The sequence below is a fragment of the Carettochelys insculpta genome, chromosome 15, assembly GCF_033958435.1.
Source record: "Carettochelys insculpta isolate YL-2023 chromosome 15, ASM3395843v1, whole genome shotgun sequence".
Taxonomy (NCBI): domain Eukaryota; kingdom Metazoa; phylum Chordata; order Testudines; family Carettochelyidae; genus Carettochelys; species Carettochelys insculpta.
The window spans coordinates 21804465-21831910 of record NC_134151.1 but is presented as its reverse complement, the minus strand read 5'-3'; the positions used below and the strand labels follow the sequence as shown (position 1 = coordinate 21831910).

General features: G+C 44.2%; 1 protein-coding gene across 10 annotated transcripts in view; it reads left to right on the top strand.

Annotated features, from left to right (window-relative positions):
* ARHGAP26 (Rho GTPase activating protein 26) overlaps positions 1 to 27446 on the top strand; it is a 544666-nt gene that overhangs the window by 236186 nt on the left and 281034 nt on the right. The window contains exon 1 of one of the 10 annotated variants that reach the window (XM_075009644.1): positions 14996 to 15014. The exons of the other annotated variants lie outside the window; for them this stretch is intronic. The gene's annotated coding sequence lies outside the window, so the exon portion shown is untranslated. Of the gene's footprint in view, positions 1 to 14995; positions 15015 to 27446 lie in introns of those variants that run through there. 10 annotated transcript variants of the gene reach the window in all.

Sequence of the window (27446 nt, the reverse complement as noted above, 5' to 3'; positions counted from 1 at the left end):
AGCACGGAAGGAGTTTTAGCACTGAATACATGTGGCTTAAAAAGTCTAGCTTTTGCTGAAGACTAACTCATTCAAAATTCTGCAGTGCATGGGGCCCGTTTCTGCAGGGAGTGGTTTTTTTTTCCTCATTTTTTGGCTTTACTTTTTTAAGTAAGAAAGAATCCGACCGTTTCCACTGTCCCTGTTTTCTTGCTGATATTTCATGAAAATTTGGCCACTGAAAATATCTCTCTGGGACACCAGGTATAAATCCTTCCAAAAGTCTTGCAAAATCTGAGATCTAAAGTGGCATTAACAGTGAGCGGTAAAGAGTGGTTACTGTGGTTATGGGCAGAGCCGATGCAGGTTAGCTGACAAAGCTGTGTGGTTGCAGGCAGTGGGAATAATGGACCTCCAACCCCCTTTTTTTCCCTTTGTGTCTTCTGTGTCTCAGATGGAAACATGATGGCAGGATTAAGAAACTCAGATCTTTGGCCAGTGTTGCTTCCCTGGAGTTTAGTATTCCTTTAAGTGTTGGTACAGCCTTCAATAGAGGTCTGGGGGATAGGAGAAATTTGGGTTTTGGGTCTAAGACAGTGGCTAATATCTGTCTTTTTATTTTAGTGGAGAGGAATTTGCTGGATTGCCAGGCTAGAACTGTCTCACCAAGGAAAAACTGCAGAAAATTTGAGCAATAGAGCTGGAAAACACAATGCTAGAAACAAGAAAATGAAAATTCAAGAAAGTTGATAAACCTGAATTACTCACCAGGAGAAGTAAAAAACAAGTCGACAGGGCCAGACTAACACGGCTATCTCTCTGTTACTAAGGAAATGTGAGTTTTCTTCGTAGCTCCGTCAGAGGCTTCCTGAGAGGCCTTGGACAGGTCAGATCATCTGTCTGACTTAATTTTTCTCTCTAAATAGGGGGCTACAACTCAGAGGCTGAATCTTGACTCATGACACTGTAAACACACTTTGAAGATGCTGCAGAACTGCACAGTGTTTGAGTGTGTCTCTCTCTCTCTCTCTCTCTCTCTCTCTCTCCTTGCAATGCTGGGAGAGATGGTGGCTGGGAAATTACTCTGAACAGTTCTCTTCTAATTTTGGGTATTGTACAGGTTGGTTGCGGTAGGATTCTGGTTTGTTACCTATCAGGTACTTGATCTTAGCACCCAGTGGCTTTTGTCCTGCTTGCTCTGTGCAGATAACACTAGCTGTCTCGGCAGCTGGTTAAAGGTGCCTGGATGTTAATGTGAGGGCCCATGTAAATACTAGATAGTATAAGGGTGTATTTAAAAGGTGACGTCCAGCCACTCTGTGGCAGAGAAAATCCATACAGGAAATGCTCTTCCTTGAATAAAATGGAAGAAAAGAACCCTGCAAGCAGAAAATAAAACAACCCCCATCTCCACAAGAATCTCTTGGATGAGAATGCAAAAGCACATCTCAAGAGGTGGAGGTGAGTAGCCCATAATAGAAGCTAATAATCAGGCAGTAGATGCATTCCGGTAGTGACCTTTCTTCATTGTATGGCATGTAGTTCAGCTATCTTGGTCCCAGGATATTCCAGAGGCAAGATGAAGGTTTCTTTACTGAGTGAGTCTTTAAAACTCCAGTCACATGATGGGCACCAAACATGCCACTGAACCTCAAATCATTCTAACGATTCCAGCACCATGGAGAACATGAAGTCTGATCTTGTGCAAAGACAGCTGCTTTACGTTTCAAGTCAGAAGAGGAAGAACGACTCAATGTACATGCACGCATCTGCTCTAGAGCTGCATTCTTACTGAGTTCACTGAGAGCTGGCAGCAGATTCTCTTCAGTTTGCTGGGGATCTCTGCTGCAGTAATATTGCTACACTTTTATTTAATCTGGGATAAAATTTGACAACCCAAGCTTCTTGCATGTTTGCCTAAGACAAGGATGGGCAGTGATTTTTTTTTTTTTTGTTGGGGGGCCACTCCAAGATTTTGCTAAGTGGTCAAGGATCTGGGATTTTGCTTGATCTGTCCCCAATGCTAGGAAACTCACCAATGGGAGCTGAGAAATTGTGCTGAGCTGCCCTGCTCCCAGCACAATGTCTCAGCACCTACTGGCTAGCCAGTGGGAGCTGAGAGATTTTGCTGGGGGTCAGGGAGGTGCTTAAAGCTCCCTTGTGTAGGCACCAGGCTGGATTAAAAGGGTTGGTGGGCTGGATTTGTTCCTTTTTAATGTACCCATGCGCTTTCGTTCTGGCTCACTGAATGCCCTCGCATCACTTGCATGCTGTGTCTGATGCTTTCTTCTCCATGTGCCTAATTTGGTAGGTTACGGAATTTAGGGCTTTATTCTTGTTGCAGTTGAGTCTCAGCCCAGTGTGGGTGTCCTTTTTTTTTTTTTTTTTTTTTTTGTAGCGATGAGTGCTATCTCTCTGGGTCAGCACATCGCCTTGATCAATCACCACCTTGTCCACGCTGGCACGTTACTGCTCTGTAAATTTGTCGCTCTGGAGCATGGTAAAACCACCAACCGGAGGGCAGCTAGTTACCATGTAAACAGGTTCCCAGTTCTGGGTTAGCTACTCCCTGCTGGAGGTGTTTTACTTTAGAGCACTGGGAAAGCTCTCTCCTGTCTCCTGCTCTTACCGTGACCACTCTGTTGCTTTAAAGTAGTGCCAGGGCAGAGCTTTAAATTTGAACCTGCAGACAAAGCCTAACACATTAAATGTCAGCAGGTAAACGGCGCTGCAGGGTGTAGTCTGTGTGTACCCACAGACTGGTGAGTGACGCAATGGCTGTTTTGCAAACAGCATTGTTCTCTGGGGTTAGGCTGTTCTGTGAATTGCTATGAAATTTTAGTTTGTGTCTGTCACATTGGGGCTTGAATTCCATGCCTTGCTTCATTCAATTTTGGGCTGTGTTTTTAGTAGAGTTGTTTTGGAGGCTGAGGTTCATGCCCTAAAGCCCCAAGTGTAAACAGACGTATCTTGGAATAACTCTAAGCCTGTTTCAGTGGTCTAGAGTTAGCCTTGGAATTTTAACTCGCCCTGCAGGGCAGGAGGAATTCTAGTGAATAAATAGTTCCTATGCCCTTCCTGGAAGAAAGGGGTGGTGGTGGGAGGTTAAATTTCCTGTACTTGACAACAGAAAATGAATCTACTTTGCCTCATGTGCGGCAGGAAAGCAATGTTGGAACAGTCTTAATGGTCGCTCGATAATAAGTAGGACATCTTCACGTCACCCTCCTGTTGGTGAGTTCGTTGGTGGCTGGTCAGCCCAATTCTGGAGCCACAGATCTTATCACAGAAGGTGCAGGTGTTAGTCGCTGTTGTTGGAGGGGCTCAAGACAGTTTTTGACACTCTTTTCTTCTCCTCCTCCTGTCCTCATCTGCACTGTGTTGGAGCCCCTCAAATTGTGCCATCCCCTCACAGGTTAGTGTTCTCCACTGGGGATGGTCTTGGGCAAGATTCTCTCAAGTGTTGACACCAATGCTGCCCTTTTTCATGTGTTCCTTCAGCACGTCCTTATATCACTTCTGCTGGCCCCCAGCGCTCCTCTGTCCTTCCTCCAATTTGGAAAACAGAATCTGTTTTGGGAGGTGCTGATCGGACGTCCGAACCAATGAGGTTGTTGAGGAATGATGATGGCTTCAATGCTGGTGATATTGGACTCTTCCAGGAGGCAGTGTTCATATGCCTGTCCTCCCAAGCGGTATTTAGGATTCTTCTGAAGCAGTGCTGATATTGTTCAAGTGCCTTCAAATGATGCGTGCATGTTGTCCAGTTTTCACATATGTACAGTAACGTTGGAACAGAAGGGGGCTTGTTAATTACCAGGTCTACTGCAGTGCGAAGAGATTAGTGAATTGCTTCACTCTGCTTACCTCTCTGTTTTGCTCATTGTGTGAGTGGTACTATATATTCCAACTTTCCTCTTAACAATTATCCCTCCCTGTGATGGATCTTACTCGATCTAATCTGTGTTGTTCTTCCCTGCTCCCTGGAAGTTCCTACTTCTGAAAGAATACTGGGTTACTGGAGTAGTTAACAGCTCATGCAGAGGCAACAGCGGGGTGGAGGGGAGATCCTTGACTGCCAGCTAACACTGCCACCGAGAGCATTGGCAGGGTGCTCTTTGCAAGGTAGGGCCCTGGCACCCCCTTTGCGTTTGTTCTGGCATGGGGGTCTGTTAGACATATTGCCCTCATCTTACAAGGGGATACCCACTATGATACCTCTTTTTTTGATTTGGAGTCTAAATCAGTGAGTTCTTACACTGAACATCGGGGTCCCTTCTAACTTTTTCCATCAAGAATAAATTATGTGCACTGAGGCATGTGTAGAGGTGCACCACTAAGATAAACAGTCGTCTGGTTATGGGAAGCTCTGGGCACTCTGTTCATCAGCTGGGCAGCACCTGACTCCTCTGGGTGGCAGTCCAAGCACTCAGCTAGTAGGAACTCTGCTGAGCACCTCCCAAACACTGTCACAACTAGACCACTCTCCTGTAGGTGCAAAGTGTGACCTTGGGGAGAGTGCCAGGCCTCCAGTGGCCCACAAACTAGCCTCAGGTTTTATTCCTTACCTTCCTCACAGTAAAACCTGAACTAACCATGGATGGTCTGGTGCTATGTGTGGACTTCTGGAAACTCGCAAAAGGCATGTGGTTCTGAGCATTTGGCTCTCATCATGGCTCCAAATCCACTACAGGCTGGCGGTCTCACAGGAAGAACTCTTGTCTTGGAGTTGTCACAGGTCTTCTCCTGCCCTTTTGCTTTCTTCTTACTAGGCTTGGAGCCCTCAATTCACGACACTGAAGTGAAGCGCTTGAATCACTTTGATGCCGTGATGGCTCCTGGCTGAAAGGAATCATTCTCTTCCAGCTCCTGTTTGTTTTGGGTTGAAACCAATATGGGATGTGCTGCTGTTACGCTGTCCTTTTGGGGTGAAGTGGGTTTCTGGAGAGATAAAAAGGTGCCTGCCAATATGGTTATTTAGCATTCCTGCTGAAGTTGTCCTTGCTGAGAAACCAGGTCACTGTAACATCATATGGCTTGTCCGTACTTTCTTCTCCTTCACTAGGAATGGTAGGAAACCATACCTCAAGTGCATGCTAGTGCTGAACTGGACTGTGGCTCCTTTTGAGACCCCTGGCACCTGTTTCCGTTTGCATTGTTGCTGTTCAGGGTATGGGAGCAGGTATGTGTCTTGAATAAGATCAGAGATATTGGCGTGCCCCTTCCTCCCTCTTATCTACAACTGCAGGCGCAGTAGGTTTGATCACTCTCCACACTCCATTTACTAGAGGTCTAAAGAAATTCAGTTGCCCTCTAATCTTTAAAGAGAGCTCTTACTTTTAACTACAGGTTGAATCTCTCTAATCTGTCACTCTCGGGACCTGACTAGTGCCAAATGAGAGAATTTTCCAAACCATGGAAGGTCAGTATTGTCTTGCAGCATTACCAACACTTCCACTGCTTACTGGGCTCTTAAAAGACAGTTGGCAATACATTTCAGCTAAACAACAGCACAAGAAACCGAGAGCCAGAACTGGTAATGGGGTTTGAGAATGGACCTCTGTTTTTATTGCTACTTTGCCTGGTATGTGTATCCTTCTCTCTTTCAGGCTTTTCAGAAAACAGATGGTTTTGGTGTTGTATGTGGATTATCTTCCTTCTGCCTGCCCTGTTTTGTAGAGTTCTTGTGGTCTCTTGCCCTGCGTCAGTAAGAGCTCTGGAGAAATGGCACTGTTGTAACAGGAGAGGTGTGATTGTGCAAATGAAGGGCATCTGCTTTTATATTTCACTCAACAGAGAAGAAGGCTATGCCAAGAAAGGGCCATGATCAGAGAAGAGAGGAAGTTAACCTGACCTGCTGAGATGTGTGGTCTAGTTATTGGCTCTCAAACCATCTAATTGGGCTTTTGAGAGCAGTGACGGTTTAAAATCATCTTCTAGGCAGGGATGGTTCCTATAATCTCTTCTGTCCAGATGCAGATTTTTTCCGTCAGTGTGCAAAATAATTTTTATGTCCAGTAAAGCATGTGCACAAGCAGTAGAAACAAAAACCTTGTGGTGGGGGAGCTGATAATAAAGGTGCCCACTTCAATTTCCCAGCTTCCCTGGTGCTGAATTCAAATTTGAGGGCTTTCTGTTACTGACTTCCTGTGCACCTGGAGAGCAGCAGAGATGGAAGTGGCCAGAGTGGACAACCGTGGGGCATTGTGGGATATATACAGGAGACCTCTGCAAGCCAATAAGGTCAATTTAAAGAAATGGAATTTCCATACTAGCATTAATTCAATCTTTTCAATTTGAACTTAGTGCTACACCAACTCGCTTTGTGGATATAATAATATCGAATTTAGCACTCCCTAAAATTGACCTATGGTATTCACAGTGAAGACAGTGACATTGTAAAATCCAGCTAACTGCCTTAAAATCGACTTTATCATGTAGTATAGACGTAGCCTTAGTATGTGTTACATTCTTCTCTCTCCTAGGCCACCTCTCCTCAAATCAAACATTACAGGATTGAGGTTAATTTTTAAATTGCTCCTCTCTCTTCACTGTAGCCAAGCTTTTATCCAATCAAAGATGTCCATGACTTTTAAAGGAAAAAGAAATCACCTACCTAAAGGGTTGTAGCATTAATGGCAGGTGGTGCATGAGAAATCAAGGTGTAACTGGCTAGAAATTCAAGTTAAATTTGTTGGTTTCTTTCCATTGTTCCAGCTGAATAATTTCCCCCAGATTTAACAAGCAGTTATCGGTCTATTAATAAGAAAATGCCTTTGTGTAACTTTAGCCAGAGATGCCTCTTATAATATTGCTTATTACTGCATAATATTTGTGTAAAATGTGACCTCTTCCTTCTGTTTTTTGTTACACACACACACACACACGCCCTGCCCCCATCCTCTTTATTTTCATGCCTTACTGATCACCCTATTGTAGACAGTGATTATGCAACAGACAAAATTGATTCTTTTGAGAGCTTACATGTAGTATTTTCCTTCCTTCCACTTCATTGGTCAGATTATGCCTTTAAATAAACAAACCATTTACAATTGAATTAGGGGAGGTCTACATTGAAAACACTGTAGTGACGCCGCTGTAGCACTTCAGTGAAGAAGTTGTTATACTGATTGGAAAACTTTCTTTGAGGCTGTTGTTCCACCTTGGCCAGAGGAAGCAGCTATGTCAATAGGAAAAGCTCACCTGTGTACATTGGGTTTGCCTGTGTGCTAACTGCAGCACTCAAAGGTAATGTTCCCTCTCATCTATCTTCCATGTGCAGAATAATTTTTTTTCTCATGAGGCATGTCCAAATGTGCACCACCAGTAGAAACAAAAAACTTGGCTAAGGGTGGTCTGCTAATCAGCTGAGCAGCATTTGACTCTCTCCAGAGTGGCTGCACAAACACAGCTTCCAGGGAACACTGCTCAGGAGAGTGGATTTATAGTGTGTGGGTTAGACTTGGCCTACGTTGGGAAAGGAAGTGAGAACAGGTAGCTTGCATTTTGATACCGACCAAAGCTTTTCTTCTTGTTTTTGTTTGCAGGGTTCCGCGTGGAGTAATAGCACTGTTGTTTTTTCTGCCCAGGAATGACAGCTATTTTACCTTAAGAAGTGCTATTTGTTTCTGAAAATCTTGTCTGTCTCACCAGCTGCTGTACCTCACCTGCCTTGTTTCAATTATCTATTAAGAATCTGTTGTATCTAAATCCCCTTTCAATTAACCTAGTTGAAACAAAGTTCTCTCCCTGCCTACAATCTGAGGTCCAGCCAAGAGGAAGCTTTACTCAAGGGACTTTGTTGCTGAATGTCTTTTCTGAACTGGTTTATGGACTTGCACATCATCTCTGATTGTGCTGAGTTGCCTGCTATCAGCTGCCAACCCACCAAATAGGTTTTCAGTCTGGGCATCTGACTGTCACCTTTGGCGCAGGTAGAGGTGTGCATGGAAAATTCTGTGCAAATGTCTTTTAAGTCCCAGAACTCCAAATCAAGCAGTGTCCATCCATGTTCCCTGTAATCTCTTCCAGGCATGCGTGGAATACATTTTTGTGTGCCCTGAGGCACGTTCAGACATGCACTTCCAATAGACTCGCACAGCCAGGTGTGGGCATTCTGCTAAGCAGCTGGGCGGCATTTGAATTTCTCCTGAGTGGCCGCACAAGTGGACGGCTTACAGGGAACAGGGGCCTGCGCAGTAAATCAGCGAGCTGCAGATTGCTGAAGGGCTGAGTGTTTTTGTGAAACTAGCTGTGGAAGGAGTGTGAACCTCGGCCAGAGAACTGACTGACCTTTGTTCCTCCTGGAATTTGAGAGGGCTCTTCAGGTTCCAGGGGGCAGTGAGGGAGTTGGAGGTCAGGTGAAACGTGGTGGTTTTACAACCAAGAGTGCTGTGCGGTGAAAATCAAATGGCGAACTACATTCCAGGCTGTCATGTGTCCCTGCAGACTCCAGTCAATGGCAGTGGTACCAAAACAGCCTGCCATGTGGGTGGCCAGGGAGGATAGCCCAGGCCCCTCCCCTTATGCTGGAGGCTGCTCCCTTCACTTCTGTGCTCCCTGTTTTTTTTTTTTCCCCACTCCCCTGCCCTTCAGTAGCCCTAAGCGCTCCCAGTGCAGCGTCTGGCCCCAGGGCTGGGCAGCGGGACTTAGGGAAGTGGGAGAAGGGAGGCCCCAGCTCCCACTTGTGGCCACAGTAACCCCAGTCTTGGTGCTTGGGTAGCCAGCTAGTCCCAGACTGCCAGGTAGGCAGAGCGGCCTTGCCCAGCACCAGCGGCTCTAAGTCCCTGCAGGAGGCATGCTGGCCTGGGAGTGGGGTCATGATAGGCTGTCCTGGGGAAGCACAGCCTACCCCAACCTATGAAGCCTGCTGCCCGTGGCTTGCCTGATTTCAGGGCAGGAGATAGAAAGAAGCCTACCATAAACTAATGGAAAACTCTCCAGTACGTTAGAGGGAAGAGTTTAAAACAATATCTGTTCTGCTCCACAGCCCACCTTGTCCTTGGGAACACTCTTGGTTCTCTTTCTCTAGGGCCGGGAGCATCTTGGTCTTATGAGAGACTGTAACATGGTACTCCTGTGCTGCAGAGCAGTATTATTTATAGCATGTCTGTTAGCTGAGGGCTTACAAACACCAAAAGAGGACCATCATGGGGGTGGGGTGGGGGGGCAAAAAAACAACACACTTCAGAGTAAAACTTGTTTGCTGCCTCTTGGAAGTGTTGCCGAAGCATCTTGTAAATGGCAGTTGTTTTAAATAAATATCCAAGCCTCTCCCTCACACTTACATTCTTACACATCTGGCTGTATTTACAGATATCTGGGTTTGTTGTGTAGCCCACTGATTGCTCAACAGATTCATCTGATATAAGCCTTTTGCACCACACTACTGAAAACCATAAAGCTGGAGGAGATGCACTTCTGGGCAGATCTCAACTGATTTGTTTGGATTTAAAAAAAAACAAAAAAAAAAAAGCTAATTTTTAAATGATTGCTTCCTTCTTACCCTTGTGAGGGGGCAGGGAGGTAAGCACTATAACCTCTTCACAGCAGAAGAAACTGAAGCACAGATTAAAGATCTGTATCGGGGGGGTAGCCATGTTAGTCTGGGTCTGTAACCGATCTGACATTCAAATCAGCGTCTCTGTTTTTTCAGGAGTAAACAGGAGCGGTTAGAGGCCTGTACTCCTGGCTAGATCAGGGCAAGCGAACTTTTTATGTTGGGTCCCACTTTTCATCCCCGCCAGTGGCAGAGGAGGGGAGTGATCCCTCCCCTTCTCTCACCTGTGTAATGTAATCGAAACCCGTGGAAAATGTGGTTGGGTTCGTATGAACAAAACCCTCTCAGCACCCATAAGAAAAGTCTGTCGAATGTAAAAACTTTGACTTGATATGTAAATGTGAATACACGTACACAAAAATAGTCACATACGTCAGCATTTTTAATGAGATGGATGAGCCTGAGACCCAGCAGCTGATCATGCTGTACTCCCTTACAAAATTACCTAGCCCTCCCAGGGGGCTCTGCCGCCACTTTGTGCATGCCGAGGCTAGATGATGGACTACACTACAGCCACGTCTTGTGAACTAAGGGAAGAGGGAGAGTCGTGCTTCCAGAGAGGGAAGAAGCTTGTGTTCCCTCCTGGGTTACCATGGCCACCAAACTTGAGTCTGTGGTTGCTGAAATAGGAAGCAGCATCTGGGTGCCCCAGCTGAGCACACGTTCGTAAGCTGTTAGCTGTAATGGGATAATGATGTTACAAAGATGTCTGGTGATGCTTTCAATGCGGAACAGATCTTGCCTCTTTGGAGGACACTGAACAAGAGCATTATGATCTCAGGGAGGGACAGATGAGGAAACTGTGCTGTTGATGTCAACTAACAAGTGTAAGTGCATGCTTGTGTTATAGGCATAATCCAGCCCTGGCATCTCACGCCGTTTTTGATCACCTCTGTTTCCTCGGGCCCATTGAGGTCTGAAGGAACACAGTTGAGCAGCTTAAGGCCGGGTGTGACAGGAGGCTCACCCCTGAGGATCAGCATTCTGTACAAGGTGGGAGAGGACTGTGAAAGTTCTTGGACGTATCCAGTACTGTGAGTCCCCTTGTTACCTCTTCCCCAATTCAGTCTCAGGCATGAGGAACTCTGGCTCCTGCTGGAGCTGACACCACCAGCCTGTTAGCTATCCAAATACTGTCCTCGGGGCTATGCCAGACTGTACTTTGCCAGGCAGCTTAACAGTAGTTACACCTGAGTTCTGGAGTCCCTTTCAAGTGGTCCCCTTTAGCATCTGTCCTCTTCTCCAGTGAAGATAAACAGAAATACTAATTCTGTGGTCCCCAGAGGAATAGTGTTTATGATACAATTGAGCATCAGTTTCTATCTTAGTACCAGAAATGGAAACAGTACCCAGAAAGTTACTTGAGTAGAAGTGCAGCCGCTTTGGGGGCGGAGGTGGGATGTACTTAAGTATAAGTCACTGTTCTCTCTCTGGAAAAGTAGTTGTGTAAATTACACACACACATCACATCTTTATTGCACTCAAGTACCCAGAAGTGAAAGCAGATGCACTTTCAATCAACAGTAACAGAGGGGTAGCCGTGTTAGTCTGTATTCTAATAAAACAAAAAAGCAGTCCTGTAGCACTTTAAAGACATTTCCAGTATAGTGCTATCTCCATAGCTGAAGAAGTAGGTCTGCCCCACAAAAGCTCACACCTAATAAATTATTTTGTTAGTCTTTAAAGTGGTACAGGACTGCTTTTTACTTCTGGGGTGCTTTTTCCACCTGTGCTTAGTAGTACAGCACTGAACTCAGTAAGTTTATTTAAGGTTCGGGAGATCATGGAAGCAAAAGTTTTTTTTATTTATAATAAAAAGTACACACAAAATCATAATTCACTTCCTAGAGACTAAACCTAAGAGGCCAACCTTCTGCTTAAAGATGTTTGTTTGCACAAGAGATGGTGACCAGATTATACTCTGTAGGACCCTGGATTTCCTTTTTGTGTTTTCAGTTTTACCTGCTAAGTCCGTTGAGTTCAGTTACATTTAAGGCAAATGTTGGGCTCATGAAGGATTTGTGTGCTTTTGTCACTGTGTATGAAATTTGGAATGGATACTGCAATCTTTTCAAGAGCTTGAAAGGAACCCTCAGGCTACATATCTGATACTGTGTATGTTCAGAGAAAGTGTAGACTTCAACCAGCTAATCCTCGAATCCTTAAGTCCTCTGCAAGGCAGGTGAGCATTCTCATTTTACAAAGGTAACAGAGAGAAAGCTGTGCTAGTCTATATACTATCAAAACAAAAGCACAAACCAAAACAAGAAGCTGAAATAAGAGACTTTTCCAAGGCCATCTAGTGAATTGGAGGCACAACTTTGTGGTTGCTCCCCCATTCTGCGCATATTGACATATTCCAAATGGAGTTGACGCTGATTGTAATTTCCTTCATTCTTTTGGCTGGTCCTGCCTTTTTGTGTCACTTCTCTTTTGCCTTCGATTTAGAGCCATGGTGTCCAACCAGTTCTTAACTGCTGTAGGGAACTGGCCACATTATTCTGAAAATATATTTATTGTTCAAGCCATTGAGACACTCTCAACCAGCCAAATACATATGGTGAGTGGCTATTGTGATGGATGCTAAGGATTTAGAGGAAACCTATTGTTTCAGAACCTGTAAGATGGAGACCAGCCTGGTGACTGGCTTAGCATGCTTCTGCTGCTAAGAGAAAGGGAAAGTAGAAAGAGACCTTCTCTCTCTATTTTGGCATCTGCAGCACGAATGCTGCAATTTAAAAACTGCTGAAGTCTTTCTTGTAAAGCAAGTCCTTGAGGATCACACCATTTCAGTCTCTGAAGATCTTTAATTGACAATGAAAATAAGGCAGTAGTGGGATATTGTAAATCATTCCTGCATTGTTGGCTAGCTTTGTTTACGTTGCCCACATAAGCTAACCACAGGAACAGTTCATGATGTAAAACACATTGCTTCTGGCTTTCTTTGTTTCTAAAATGGTTTGCCTCAAGTCTCTGCTAGTGAACTTCCTCTTTGCACTCCACTGATCTGATGGGGGGAAATGATGCTGCAGTCTTCCTCTGTTTCAAATATGATGACCATCAGTGCCAGGAATATTTCTTTTCCTCTTCCTTTTTGGAAGGCTCAATGCAGATTCAGTTTAGCAATTATTCCACAGCTAGGGGGGTATGTACGATAATAGCAAATTCAGATTCCACAGTTAGACCATTCTGTCACTGATCCAGAGGAACAACCATGGAGTGGATTTCTTCCTTCATGTGACTGTTGCTTATACTACTGCTTACTTTATTGTGCTCCTTTGGAAGTGCAACCTTTGTCGCACAGACATAGATTTCAAGGGTTGCAACACACACTGTACATCTTTCAAGAGGGCACTTGTTCCATTGTCTTTGTGGAGTACTCACTGAGTGAAGCTGCAGTTGGCATGTCTTTGAAGATCTAGGTGATCAAGGAAATAACTTGTATAGCTAGGATGAGACACATTTCCTGGATAAATTCCCACGTGCACCATGTTTCTACTGTCTGATAGAGATACTCTCTATTTACTCCATTGTAGTCATTTAGGCTAGAGCCAGAGGGAGTTAAATGCCTGGCTTCCTTAGGTAATTTCTCTCCTGCATGACTCTCTTTCTGCCATTCCATGTGAACTGCTTTCTTCCTTCTCTAGTTTGCGCAGACAGACCTCTTGGAAGTAAACTCTCCAAAAACTTCCCCATTCTCTCTGGGGCAGCTTTGGGACCAGTGTTTCCTGTAAACTGAGGTGCTTTGGCGGCCACCCAGGAGAGATTCAGATGCCACCCAGCTGATTAGCAGAGCACCCTCAGTGGGCACTGTGTATTTCTTTTGTTGATTCACATCTGCACATGCTTTGGTGCACGTAACAAAAGTTATTCTGCCCATGGAGTGGAAAAGAGAGAGTGCGCTGTATGGGACCTCTGTATATGCCATGTCCAGTGCTGGGAACTCTCTGCTGTTTTACTTTTGGATGTGTGCCTACTGAAATGCTATAAATAAAGCAGAAGATTTAGTTGGAGTTTAAACTGGGATGACTTTTTTTTTTTTAGCTAAGTACAAAATCCTGTAACGTGGGGTCACCAACGTGTAACTTGGTTGTTACATTTTGCTCTACAAAGACAGCCATAATCTACCCTTCGGCCTCTCATGAAAGCCAGTAGGGGTGACTTACCTCTTGTTTGTACAGGTTGAACCTCTCTCATGCAGCACCCCCGGGACCTGACCAGTGCCAGATGAGAGAATTTTCCAGACCACAGGAGGTCAATATTGTCTAGTACATCATCAACACTTTCCTTGCTTACTGAGTTCCTAAAAGACATTTAGGGGGTAAATTACAGCTAAATAACAAACTTTATTGGACGCTGGGAAACTTGGCCACACATGTAATAAGTGGTCATCCAGCTAATTAAAATCAGGCTGGACTATGGACTAGAAAGTTCTGGATCAGAGAGATTCAACCTGTAGAGGAGTATGAAGCACTGGACATTCAATTTAGTCATTACACTTTGATAAGTAGTTATTTTGTTTGTAGTAAGCTCTGCACCCACCTCTTTTCTGGCCCTTTTCTTCTATTCATCCTCTCCATCCTTCCACAATTCCTGTCTAATCTCTGTGGTGTGGGTGAGTGCAGTTGGGATAACTCTGCATAGAAGCCATATGCATTGGGAAGAAAGAGTCTTTGTATGCTGGGGATAGTGGTGTGGCTTGGCAATTTTAATGGTACTTTGTCCATTATTCATTCTTTTATGGAGGCAGTTAAACATTGGAATGAATTAGCGTCCAGGTATACAGCTGCCCTCCACTGAATGGAATTTGAATGGCTCACTTAGAACATAGGCTCCAGACTGCTAACAGCTTCTTCCTTGGCTGAAGTGTTCTGCTTATGGAGAAGGAGGAGCAGAATACTATCCTTTCTGCTATGGAGAAGTTCTGGTTGTCAGGTTCTGCAGCATACTGGCAAAAAGAAAACAAACCAAACCAAAGTTCTATTATATTCTTGCCTCTACAGTTGCTTTTCAGAAATGACAAGTGTCTTCGCTTCCCTTCCATGGCTAGTTAAGGATAGAAATAAGTAACCATGTGGCTCAGGAAAGCATCCTCCATCCCTAGGTCATGTACATCTAGCCAGATGCATTATGGGAGTCTTTCACCTCCCTCTGAAACATCCAGTGCTGATCACTGCAGGCCCCAGGATAACACTACATGGACCAATGATATATGTTCCTGTGCCAAATTCCACAGTGCCGAGGACACTCGTGGTGCCTCCTCGTGGAATGCAATCAAACTGTTGGCAGGAAAATCCCATTTCTGCGGCTGTGCTAGAGTCTGCCAAGTGACAGACACGATAAACGTGCATATTCTGGCTCCTCTTCCTATGGTAATCTTTGCCTGTCATTCCAGGTGACTCCTCCTTGCTTCCTATATCCTGAAATCTGTGTTTTCGTCTTATTGCTGTGCATTCAGCTGGGACACAGCCCTAATGTAAGTGGAGGGAGTCTTCAACCTTCAGTGGGTTGGGGAATTAATTAAGGAGCCACATTAACTTTTTTCCCCTTAAGTTGAAATCAGTAACCTTCAGACGACATTAACTCCTGGGCTTTGAGTGGCTCTCTTCTGGGGGAGGGGAGGCATGCAGACTAATCAGTGGAGTGAATTTAGCAGGGTTGCAGCAGCAAGTCCTTTGTTTAAGATGTTTGGATTGGACTTTAATTACACATAGCCACTGTAAATGGGCATCCTGTGCAGCACTTCATAGACAGGCCGATATTGCCAGAGAATGAGTTGACGGTAACAATTTTTGTTACTCTGGAGGTGGGGAAAGATGTTCTTTGGAACTTATGCTTGCTGGATCTGGCATGCATTCAGTTTACTTCTTTCTTACTGGCTTGATGGGCATTCCAAGCCACTGAGAACTAGTCAAGTTTTGGGGCAGGCCAATTAAAATTTTACCCAGTGTCTAGAACCCTACCAAAATCGTGGCCATGAAAAAAGTGTCATTGGCCACAAAATCTGATCTTTTTGTGTGCTTTTACCTTGTACTGTCCAGGTTTCACTGGGGGAGACTGGTGTTTCTCAAATTTGGGGCTCCTGACCCAAAAGGGAGTTGTGGAGGGCGGGGGTCACAGTTTTGCCATCCTTACTTCTGTGCTGCCTTCAGAGCTGGGTGGCTGGAGAGCAGCAGCTGGTGGCTGGGTGCCCAGCTCTGAAGGCAGTGTCCCTCCAGTAGCAGTGTGGAAGTAAGGATGGGACTACCATACCATGCTATCCTTAATTCTGTGCTGCTACTGCTGCTGTCTGTTCCTTCAGAGCTGGGCCCCCAGCCAGCAGCCACTACTATCCCGCTGCCCAGCTCTGAAGCATGTGAGGCCACCAGTAGCAGTGCAGAAGTAAGAGTAGCAATGCACCCCCCCTTAAAATAACCTTGGGCCTGCCGCACAACTTCTTTTTGGGACAGGACTCCTACAATGACAACAATGACCTTTCAGTGTGAAATAGCTGCAATAATGAAATTTACAATTTTTAAAATTGTCTGATTGTGAAATTGACCAGAATGGACTGTGAATTTGGTAGGGTCCTACCAATATCTTAAACCTGTGAGATTCCAGTGTCCCTATCTCCTCACCTTCCTGAGCCCTCATTAAGGCATTTTAACACAGGACTGAATGATGCCTCTTTGCTAGAGTGACGTGTCTAAACATAGAAGCTTGTAGGGGCTGGGTGAGACAGTGTTTCTGAATATGTTAATGAGAATTTTGACTATCATGATCTCCAGGAACGTAAGCAGTCCTGTAGCTCCTTAAAGACTAACAATTTTATTATTTTATTTATTATTAATGAGCTTTCTTGGATAATACCCATTTCATCAGATTTGGAGAAGAAATAAGAATCCATGGTTTATATAGCGTGTGTGTGTGTGGGGGGGGGGAGTAGGAGGAGAAAGGGGTGGGAGTTACCTGTCCTTAATAGGACCTGTGGAAGAAGTAAGTGAAGTGGGATGGGTGCTATTCCTGTGAATATCAAAGGTGTGGAAATGGCCCTTGTATCCTGTAAGATAATCGGGATCTCTGTTAAGCCCAAGGTTAAATGTGCCAAACTTGCAAATGAATTCCAGTTCAGATGTCTCCCTCTGGAATCTTGTGATAAAATCCTTTTGTGGGACAATGCCAAATTTAAGATCCATTATTGAATGTCCAGGGGGATTAAAATGTTCCCCTTCAGGTTTATGTGTATTACAGTTCCTGATATCTGATTTGTGTCCATTCATCCTTTGGTGTAGAGACTGTCCCATTTGTCTAATGTACATGGCAGAGGGGCTTTGTTGGCACATGGTGGCATATATCACATTACTGAGTGCAAGTGTATGAGCTCCCGATGGCGTGGCTGATGTGGTTATGTCCCAGGATGGTATCTCTAGTATAGATATGTAGAGACACAATCAGTGGATCTAACCACATCACATAACCTAATAAATTAATCTGTTAGTGTTTAAGATGCTGCACGACTGCTTGTTTTTTGTGAAGCTATAAACTAATATGAGACCACTTGAGAAATGTAAAATGCCAGGTTTTGCGGGAAGGGAGGAGGATGAGTGGCAGGCATCACTTCCTGCAGGGCTTGTAGCGTATGTTTAGCCTATGAGGCTGTCCCGAAGTTGTGACGAGCTAGCTGTGCACATGAATAATCAGTTTTGGGGGGTGGAAGGATATTAACAACACAGTGCCTACCATGAAAGACTTCCTCAAAATTGGATGGGTGTATATCCATGCATGCAAGTGTATAAATTATTCTTAAAAAACAGTTTTGCGTATGCATTTTGTTTACAGAGTGGCCACCGGTGATACTTACTTTGTAGCACTTGGATTCAAGATTACTTAAAAATCCTTGCTCAAACTGGCAGTATGCTACTGGTAAAAATGCAAATTCTCTGCACTCTGTGTCTGAAATTCATTGTACAGAAGTAACCCTTGAATGTTGTATTACGCGTTCTAAACACTTTGTGTCCATTAAATACTTCCTCCCTCCCCTCTGAAAAGACACACCTGAAATGATCTTTTGCAGGTGAAGAATCTGAGACAGTGCGAAAGGTTATTTATCAAATAGCGGCTACAAGAGGAGGACACGTCTTTGGACATTTTTGTATTTTTATTGCTGCTTCTTTCCTTTTTTGTTTGGCCTGTTAAAGTATAAGCAAGAGAACACGTTTCATGTGCAGCATGACAAATAGATTTAGCATGACCTAGTGTGGGTGGGAAGGGGGAGGGAATGAGGGGGAACTTGCACTGAAATCTGCACAGCTTGTTCACTTCAGCTCTTCTTTTTATGAATCATCACTCCCTTTATGCTCTGTGCATGTGAGCGAGCTGTCAGTGAGCACTGCTACTAGCAGCACTGAATCTGTTTGTCTGCTTTCTTGGCTGGCATTCCTTCACTGAACTATGGTAAGCTGCACCTGCTTTCTTGACTCTCTGGAGCAGCGTGGTCATGAATGATCCCTTTTGTGTGGCCAGCTCTTTGATGGCAATGTCTGAGGCTAGGAGGAACAGACAGAGTTACATTTTCTTATGTAAGAGTGTTCCTGCATGTGACTTACTCTGCCCTTCAGTTTTTCTATCTGTAAAATGGGGATAATATTACTTTCCAGCCTCTGAGTTGTTGAGGGTTAATGCATTAACAAGTGCGAGGCATCACCACTATGGCACTACCTAAGATGGATCAGTGCTTGTGCTGTAAAACTGTAGTGGGAGAAGGTGCTATAGGGGGTGGAGAGGGTAGGTTGTGGTATACGAGCAGTCCCTCAGTTCCTGTCTTTATGCCAAGCTAGTTTCTCATTCCAGTTTCTGCAAAGTACACAAGCCTCCAAACCATATGGTTTCTGTGTGTTTAAATGATGGGTAGCTGCGCTGCATATGGGACCAGGAACGTGAGTGTAAAATATGAGTGATCAGAAAAAGGGTGCAGATGCCATTTCCTCTGCCTTTAATCGCAACTGACACACGTGGCATTTGTCACAAATTAATGGCTGCCTTGGGTTAGCCAGTTAATGCACGAACTCTTTGATGTGGCCAAGTGCCTCTTTTAATTGTTCTTAATGTTTTAAGAAAACAACCCCCAAATCTTTCTATCGGCCTAAAGAAGGAGCATTTGTCTTCCTCCTATAACCTGTGATGGCTTTTGCAGAGCCTGTGATAATCTAGGAGGGCGCTGTTTGTATCCTGGAGCAGCTGCTTATCATGCTGTTGTTGATTTATGCCTTCTGATTTTTAGTGTTCTCCGCAGAATACTTCTAGCTGAAGGGGGAAGTGAACTTTGTATGGCAGGTTCAAGGAGCATGTATGGGGTGCAGATGAAGGAACCATCCCTCTGGATTATTGAATATGTGACTTTAGCCTGGCCGCTGCTGGGTTGCATGCTTTTCGGCTTTCATCTTCAGAAATGTTTCCAGCTTGACAGATTTCTCTCTAAAGCCGGAAGCGCTCTGTCTTGCTGTTGGCGCAGCATGAGTGTAAAGAACCAAAGGAAAAAAGGTGGACTGTTTTATTTTTAGCTAGGCAAGATTTGTAAAAACCTAGGGAGTAAAAGAAGGGCCTTTAAATGACATAATTAAAACAAGAAGTCCTGTGGCACCTTATAGACTGACAGATATTTTGGAGCATAAGCTTTCCTGGGTAAAGATCGGAAGTGGATCTAGTCTATAAGGTGCCACAGGACTTCTTGTTCTTGAAGATAGTCTAGCACAGCTACCTCTCTGATAATTAAAAGAAATAACACTATTCTAAATGCACAGTGCTCAGAACTGCTGGCCATGTCAGATGTTGTCCCTGTGCCAAAGAATTTACAATCTAACTTTTTTCCTTTTTATTTTTTCCCCAAAAGACTGAAAGCAACCCACAGAGCAAGGTGTTGCCAGGGGTGAAAGTAACAAAACATTTCTTACAGGTACTGTCCTATTGCAGCCCAGGTCTCTGCCATCTCTTTAAATAGCTCCCTGATGGCTTTTACTGCCACTCAGCCAGCTGTTGCTGGAGCTGCGCACCAAGGCTCACTTGCTTACTTCCACCTTTGGGTGTTACATGCTGCAACTAGCAGAGAGCTTCTTACGGCATGGAAGCATTTCAGGACAGTCATTCTGTTGATGTTGGGAAGCCTGTGTGTGTGTGTGTGTGTGTGTGTGTGTGTGTGTGTGTGTGATTATTTTGGTATATTTCACTTGTTGCCATCAAGTTCATTTGCTTGTGTGCCTCTTGTAGTGGCGTCTAGTAAATCACGTTTATTGTCTTGAGGAGGGAAGTACAAAGCAAAATCTCAGAGCATGCTTCATTAACAATCCTCAGCCCATAGTCTGGCCTTTGAAATTAACTTGGATGTGTCTTTTTAAACAATATCTGTCCTTTGCTGTTTCTTGCAGAAACCCAGAAATCTTCCACGAATGATGCCATCATCAAATATTGGTTGCCTAGCAACTGTTGTGCAAAGCTTAATTTTTGTTTTAAAAAAAAAGCACAACACAGTTTGACCCTCACTTTCTTCTGGTTTGTGATAATGAGAGTGATGGGCCAATGTCTGGGTGAGAGGGACAGAGTAAGGAGAACATGCATCTTTATAGACTCCCTACAGTATGTTGTGTAAAAAAACAAAACAGAGGAACGGGTTTCTTCTTGAGTTTCTGTCACTTGGCAGGATTAGCTAGGCCAGACAGCTGCAAACAAAGAGCAAGAAGAGCTATTTTTTCGAATACGGTAAACTCAATAAGTCAAGACCCACAATGCATGTGAATACAAGATGGTCCTTAATAACATAAAACCACGCTTTTTGTAACCCCCAATTTAAGAACAGCGCACACACACATCCCACAATGCACTGCAAATACTAAAGGAGGAGTTATCCAACATTTCAAGGTCCCATATAATTTGCTATTTTAGATAAGAGTTGATCATTGTTGGGCTTTTAGATGTTCACCAAAACTTGAAAATAATCAGGAGGTTTTTTTTTTTTTTTTTTACTTTGCAATTATAACATTGGGAGCTACAAAGAAGTCTTTAAAGAGCCTCATGTGGCTCTGGAGCTGCAGGTTGCAGACCCCTCAGCTAGGCTTTTCAGTGGAGTAAATCAGTGTTGCATTCATCCCACTTGAGAAAACCAGTTTTGGTTTAATCTCTTGCAGTCGTGGTTTATCAGTAGAAAATGTCTACTGCAGGGCTTTGAAATCGTGGTGTGGATGTTTTGGGTTCAAGCTAGAGCGCAGGTTCTGGGAGCCTGAGGACTCTACAGGACTGTTGGACAGCCCAGCAGTCTAAGCCCCATGTGCTCAAGTCAGCTGACGCAGATTGGCCATTCTTGTTCAATTGCATGGTAGACATGTGTGAGTTTATTGATGCACACATGTAAATGAGTGAATGGCATTTGTCTTTCTGCAGAAAGGCGAGTGGAGTAAACACATTGTCTCAATAACTTCATGTGTTTGACTATACCAGGGATGGCCAACCAATTAGGGGCTAAGAGCCATGTGGATGGAGTCCAAAGAGCCGCATTTTATATATTTTACCTATAGCTATCTAATATGTATCTGTATTGATAAATAAATACATAGTAGGTGACTCCCCCAGAGCCAGGCCCCCCATCTGCCTGCTCAAACTCTATGCCAGTGACTCACCGGAGCTGCTGCCAATACTGCCACTGCCCCCATGCGCTTCTCCCACGAAGAGCTGGGGCACGTGCTCAGTGCAGCAGACAGCACTCCTGGTGCACAGCTCCAAGCAGGAGCTGCATTTAATTGCTCAAAGAGCTGCATGTGGCTGAAGAGTGGTGGGCTGGCCACCCCTGGACTATACGCTTAAGAGATGCAGAGACAGGGTGTTTCCTCTGTGAGATGTCCTTCAGAGAAGCCACTGGCCTAAAGTGCCTAGAAATAATTGTTCTGTGGATGGTCCTTAGCCAAAGGAGGCAATGGGACTGAAATTTCTGTGCAGATCACTACTTAACTATGGGGACTGGTACCATTGGACCAATGTTGCTTTGTGGCCAGGCGCCAAAGGACAGAATAAGAGTTTCCTCAACTTGTCCATGCATGATATTTTGAGAGAGCACTTGGGATTCCAACCTGCTTTTTGCAATGATCTATGGGAAAAATAATAGGTCTCTCTTTTTGTTGGATTGCTGGCGATCTCCAGAAAGTCCCTGGATGGTGTTATGGAGGTAGTGTTGGAGGGGGATTCTGCTGTTTTTCCTATGAGTTTCCACTGCCTCTGCTACTGTGGAAGAATTGGTGACTGAGGCCATGGCTCCTGTTCCATCATACTACTGATTCCTTGAGAGTAAGAGGAGGTATGCGGTAACAGAATTTATTTTTGAGGCCGTTAACAGGCCTCTCAGAGGTCCAAAGAGTCCCTGGGCCAATTCCAGCTTTTGAGGCCTCTCGCCATAATAAAATCAAAAATGGTGACATGTGAAAACCAAATAAAACACTAAAATGTGAGACATATTTTGAAAATATGTAATTATTTAACAGAAGCCTTTCTGGCCTTTTTCTGGGCAAATGCACTTATGGGGGATGCACATTAAATCAAGTTGTGAAGCTTATCAATTGCCAAAAAAAAGAAAAGTTTCTTGATTTGAGGCCCCTTTTTGAGCTTGAGGCCAAGACCAAATCCCTCTCTCCCACTGCCCATTGGCTCTACGTGTTGAAGGTGATACTATACTCTTTTATTTATTTATTTATTTATTTATTTTTAATATACGCTCACAATCTCCTGCATCACAGGGCTGCTGTCTTCTGCTCTGTGGTCCGTGGATATTTGAAGACTATGCTGCTCCTGTGGAACAGACTCCAAGTACAACACTGCAAATATCACCTACTTTAGGAGACCTGTGGCTTCCTTAGTGTGCATAAGGAATTTCTGCCCCTTCTTTAACCTCTTCTTGCTGCTTCCTTCCACTTCCCAAGAGCAACTTACTGTGCTCCAGAAGGGTCCTGGGCTGTGGACCTTGGAATCAAAAGTGGACTGTAGCAAAACCTTTAGACCTACTGTCTAGACCTGTGATGTCCATCCAGTTCTGAAGCTATAGTGAACTAGCCACGTTATTCTGAAAATATATTTATTATTCAAGACAGCTAGCCGCATGTGGACACTATGGACTGAGGACCTATTTTTTTCCTGCGAGAGACTGCAATGGAAGGAAAGGTTTCATTATGTCTCCTAGTGTGTGTGTAAGGGCTTGTCTAGACTTACCAGGAGATCGACCTATTGAGTGTCGATCTTCTGGGAGTTCGATTTCATGTGTCTGGGGATTAATTGGGGCAGACCATGGTAGTGGCAGCAGCAGCAGCTGTGGGTCGCTTTCCCTCACACTTGCCAAACTGTACCAGTGACAGCCTGCTCTGCTGAGCTCTCCCAGCCCTCTGAGCCCCACTTCTCTGCTTCCCACTGCAGAGAAGAAAAGGGGCTCAGCTGGCCAGGAGGGCGCAGCATCACATGATAGGGCAGAGGAGGCTGCTGCTTGCACTGCCTGTGTGGTGAGTGCAGGGGGGGAGGGGCAAGGAGAGGCGACCCCCCTGCTGTCGCACCCTAGCCCACGTAATCGTGTCCCCTCCCATCCATAGGATGGCTTGGGCAGCTGCCCCTGGGGCCTGCAGCAGCTGCCCTGCTTTGTCCCCTGACTTCTTGCAGAGGAAACATGCTGTCCCCGCATGCCCTTTGCTCTCTTTGTAGATTTGTGTATGCATGTATGGGTACCTAATTGCATAACAATTAAACAGTATTTCCAAGAATAGAACAGAAATGAGCCTTTAAATAAGACATCCGTAAACAATTCGTGAAATTGCACTGGAGCACATGGTAAATACGCAAATGAAATCTGGCGACAGGTGGGAATGTAACATCAATTTTCCCCTGGCTCCTACAGGTGAAAGAGATTTTGTTCTCCAGGAAGCATTGGCAGATACTTATGTTTTGTGTAGGGTGTGCCTTTACCAGTGTTTCCTGTAAGCTGAGAAGTTTCAGGAAAGATTCAGGTGTCATCTAGCTGATTAGCAGAGTTGGCCCCATGTGTTTCTGTTGGCGGTGCACAGCCACACGTGCCTTGGTGTGCATCTATGGATGGAAAAAAATTATAGGGAACCCTAGAGTGTGACATTGTGCCCACTTGGAATTCAAAATGAGCTCAGATGAGTTTCCAAATGCAATCTCTGTGCAGTGTCTTTAGCCTGTTCAGTGGATTGGGTTGTCTTTGGTGTTTGGTGACCTTCTGGTGTTTCTGCTTGTTTGTCTACAGCAGGTTAGATGTAAGCAGCTCCTCTGTCAGGATGACGTTTTAGTTTTTAGCTAAACTAGGATCCTTGGAGAAAGGGTCGGAGAGGCTCTTCCTTAGGAATGAAGTGTTACTCACATTCTACGAGGGTCATTTCATACTTGGGGGGGAAGTTGATGTTTAAGTGTGGCAGACTGTCAGCACACACGTTGTGGTACAGATAAGCTGGTTGCCCCTCACATCCACAGGCAGTTCTATTGATCAGTTTGATTGTTTTTGTGAGTAGGTTGCTCACTCCACCCTCTTGTGTCCATATCCCTGGCCTACAGAGATGGTGTGACAGCATTGCATTTGGTATGAGCAACAGAGTTTACCTAGAACTTGTTGGCTGCTTTCAGTACATTCATTTCATTGCATTGCATTAATGGAGTTTTAAAGTTTGGGAGATGCACAGTGTGTGCAGGTGAAAATGTGCTGTGCCTAGCAGGCGGTGAGCGTGCAGACTTGAGGGTAAACTATTTTTGAAAGGAGAAAAGGCTATGCAGTGACGTAATGGGAGATGCCTATCATTCCTGGCGAAGTGGTGGTTGAAAGAGATTCCCACCTTGAGGGCTGTAATTAACTCACAGCTATTCAATTGTACCGGTTATCTTATTGGTCATAGTGCATGAAATGACATGGTTGTTGTGGAGGCTGCTGGAGCTTACTTCAGTGGGGAGAGAACTGGCACAGTGAATGTGCCATTTCCCAGTTGCTACCTAGATATTTTGAACACTTGTGCATTTGCTGGTTGCTCTAAGCTACCATTATGCACGATTTCTTTGTCTCTTTTATTAGGAATGCAGATCTCTTCACGTAGGTGGGGTGCAACAGCATGCACCAGTACCGGGGTTTCAGACCTGAAGGCAGACACTAAAAAGACAGGATATACTTGGTCAGAACTGGAAAAGATCATCCTGGACAGGGGATGCTGGTGAACGGTCATCCATGGCCTATGCTCCAAGATGTAGGAGTGGAAGAGACTTACTACCTACTACTATTCCTACTAATACCATTATTTCACAGAGCTCGATTTCTTGATATCGGGGCAAAAAGCAGTCAAGTAGCACTTTAAAGACTAGCAAAATAGTTTATTAGGTGAGCTTTCGTGGGACAGACCCAAAGTGGGTCTGTCCCACGAAAGCTCACCTAATAAACTATTTTGCTAGTCTTTAAAGTGCTGCTTGTCTGCTTTTTGTTTTGATAGTCTATAGACTAGCACGGCTTCCTCTCTATTGATATCGGGAGGGTGACTTTTGAATTCCAAAATCTCTTTTGCACAGGAGGGTTCTTGGAGCAGCTGGAGTGGCAGATCATAAGTACAAGCATAAAACAGTCTGTTAAAGACTCTTGTATAACAAATGGATGTGCGGCTTTATAGAAGAATAAAGCTGGAGCATTTTCTAATTTATTGCTGTAGTTTTCTTTGGCAGCTGGAAACAAAACTGTCCCCAAGAGCCAACTGGTTACTTAATACTTCATGAGTGTCTTTTAACTATCAGTGCTAAACAAACATTAATTAAACTCAATCACCACTTTTGTGCAGGAGAGATCCATTACTGCTTGGTAAATTGAGATCCTGAGAAATCACGTTGTGTGCCTAAGACCACTTCTTGGCTCTGCCATGTGGGCACTCTGTTGATAGAACTTGAGTTGATTCCCAGATATTTATTACTTGTGACCCGGGATCTGCAACCTGTGGCTTCAGGGCTGCAAGCTCCCCAACCTCCTGATTATTTTCGATAAATGGTGAACATCTGCAATCTCTAAAATGAGCAACTCATATCTAAATAGCAAACAATATGTAATCTTGAATTGTTGGATAATTTCCCCTAGCATCCTCCAGGGAGAGACAAGTCAGTAAGACAGTGATACAAACACACACGTAAAGCGTGAGGGAATAGAATATGTAAAAAGTTTGTGAATGTCCCGCAGTAAGCATGTATTGCCTTACTAATCATTGTGTGTGTGCTGCTTTTAAAACAGAGGTTACAAAAATATGGTTTGACATTATTTATTAAGGACCATCTCTTATTTACATGTATTGAGGCTCTTGAAGTGTTGTGTTTTTTTTTGTTTTTAAAACTGATTTTAAAAAAAAAAGTGTCGTCTTGCTGTCTTGGTTGCTGACCTATGCTTATGACTCTGCTCCCTATTTGGCTTTTGAAAGTTCCCTGTGAAGCGTTTTTAAAAATGGGCTTGTGCCTTCTCTTGCTGCTCCGTTACGTATAACAAAAGCCGAAGTATTTTTTTTCTCCTTTTCGTGTTTTATTTTAGATCCATCCATGCTGGGGTGCGCTTTCCCTGTTCTGCAAGGAACACCCTCTGACATGTTTGTAGGATGAAAACAAAAAACCAGAAAAGTAGCACTTTAAAGACTAACAAAAAAAATTTATTGGGTGAGCTTTTGTGGGACAGACCCACTTCCTAATCGATTCTTTTTTGTTAGTCTTTAAAGTGCTACTTTACTGCTTTTTTTGTTTTGATAGTATATAGACTAGCACGGCTTTCTCTCTGTTTGTAGGATGGGCATTGTAAGCTCTTGCCGCTTAGTTGAATGGACTGGTTGCTGAATTTATGTTCTTTCTCCAGAGTGTTCATCAGCCCTTGGGGTTACACACACATTAACGAAACCAAAGCTTTATGTTCTCATTAAAATTTCCTTCTCCTCACCACTGCTCAGCTTTTAGGATTGACCAGTGCTTGATTAGAGAGTGTGGGGGTGGGGTGGGGGTGTTGGAATCTTTCAAGCCTTCTTTATGCATTCTAGAGGAGGGGTATGGATGTTACATTTGATGCTTGATTAGGAAGGGTTAATGTAAAGCGACAAAGCAGTAGCTGAATGTTTGGAGAGGTGGGGTGGATGGAGGAGAAGAGGTAAGGAAGAGATCACTCTGGTTTCTGCTATAGAGAGAGAGACAATTCAGGCTTATGAGTAAGCTCAACTCCAAGTGAAAAAAATAACCTAGTAGAAACAGCGGTAGCACCTGCCCAGGCTAAGCTTTTGATAAGCAGCAGCACCCATGAGCTATTGGACAATAGCGAATATGATTTGCCCTTTGGCAGAGTCAATATGGGAAGAACATTTCCCAAGAACCAGTTCACAAAGTTCTGTGGTTGCTGACGTGCAAACAGAAAATTAAAAAAGTGGTTGGAAGAGGGGATTTCCGCTCTGGGCTAAATCGCCTCCAAATCAAGCATCTGGAATGTCAGTAATAATTGCAGTTCCTCCTTCCAAAGTGCAGAGTCTGAGGTGGCATTAACTTTAAAAGCTCACTTCCAAAGACTTGCTGGACTGGTTTGGGTTCTTTCGGTGATGTAGATAGAGTTCCTTCAGTAGAAGGAAGTGGGAGAATGGCTCATTGTCTGTTGTTATTGGAGTACGTCCCAGTGACTTCTAGTACAACTCCTTCTACCCAGCTGAATTAACCATAAAATAATACTTGAAAGAGCCAGTCTGTAATACAAAGTCTTCTTTGATAGTCTGTTATGCCGAAGCAAGGGGCAAATGACTCAATCAACAGGTCAAGCACTATTGTAAGTTCATAATATACCCCATGATCATGTTTTATAGAACTTTCTTTTGTACAGTGTTTGGCTTCATGAAGTACTGATGGATTGAGGGTAAGG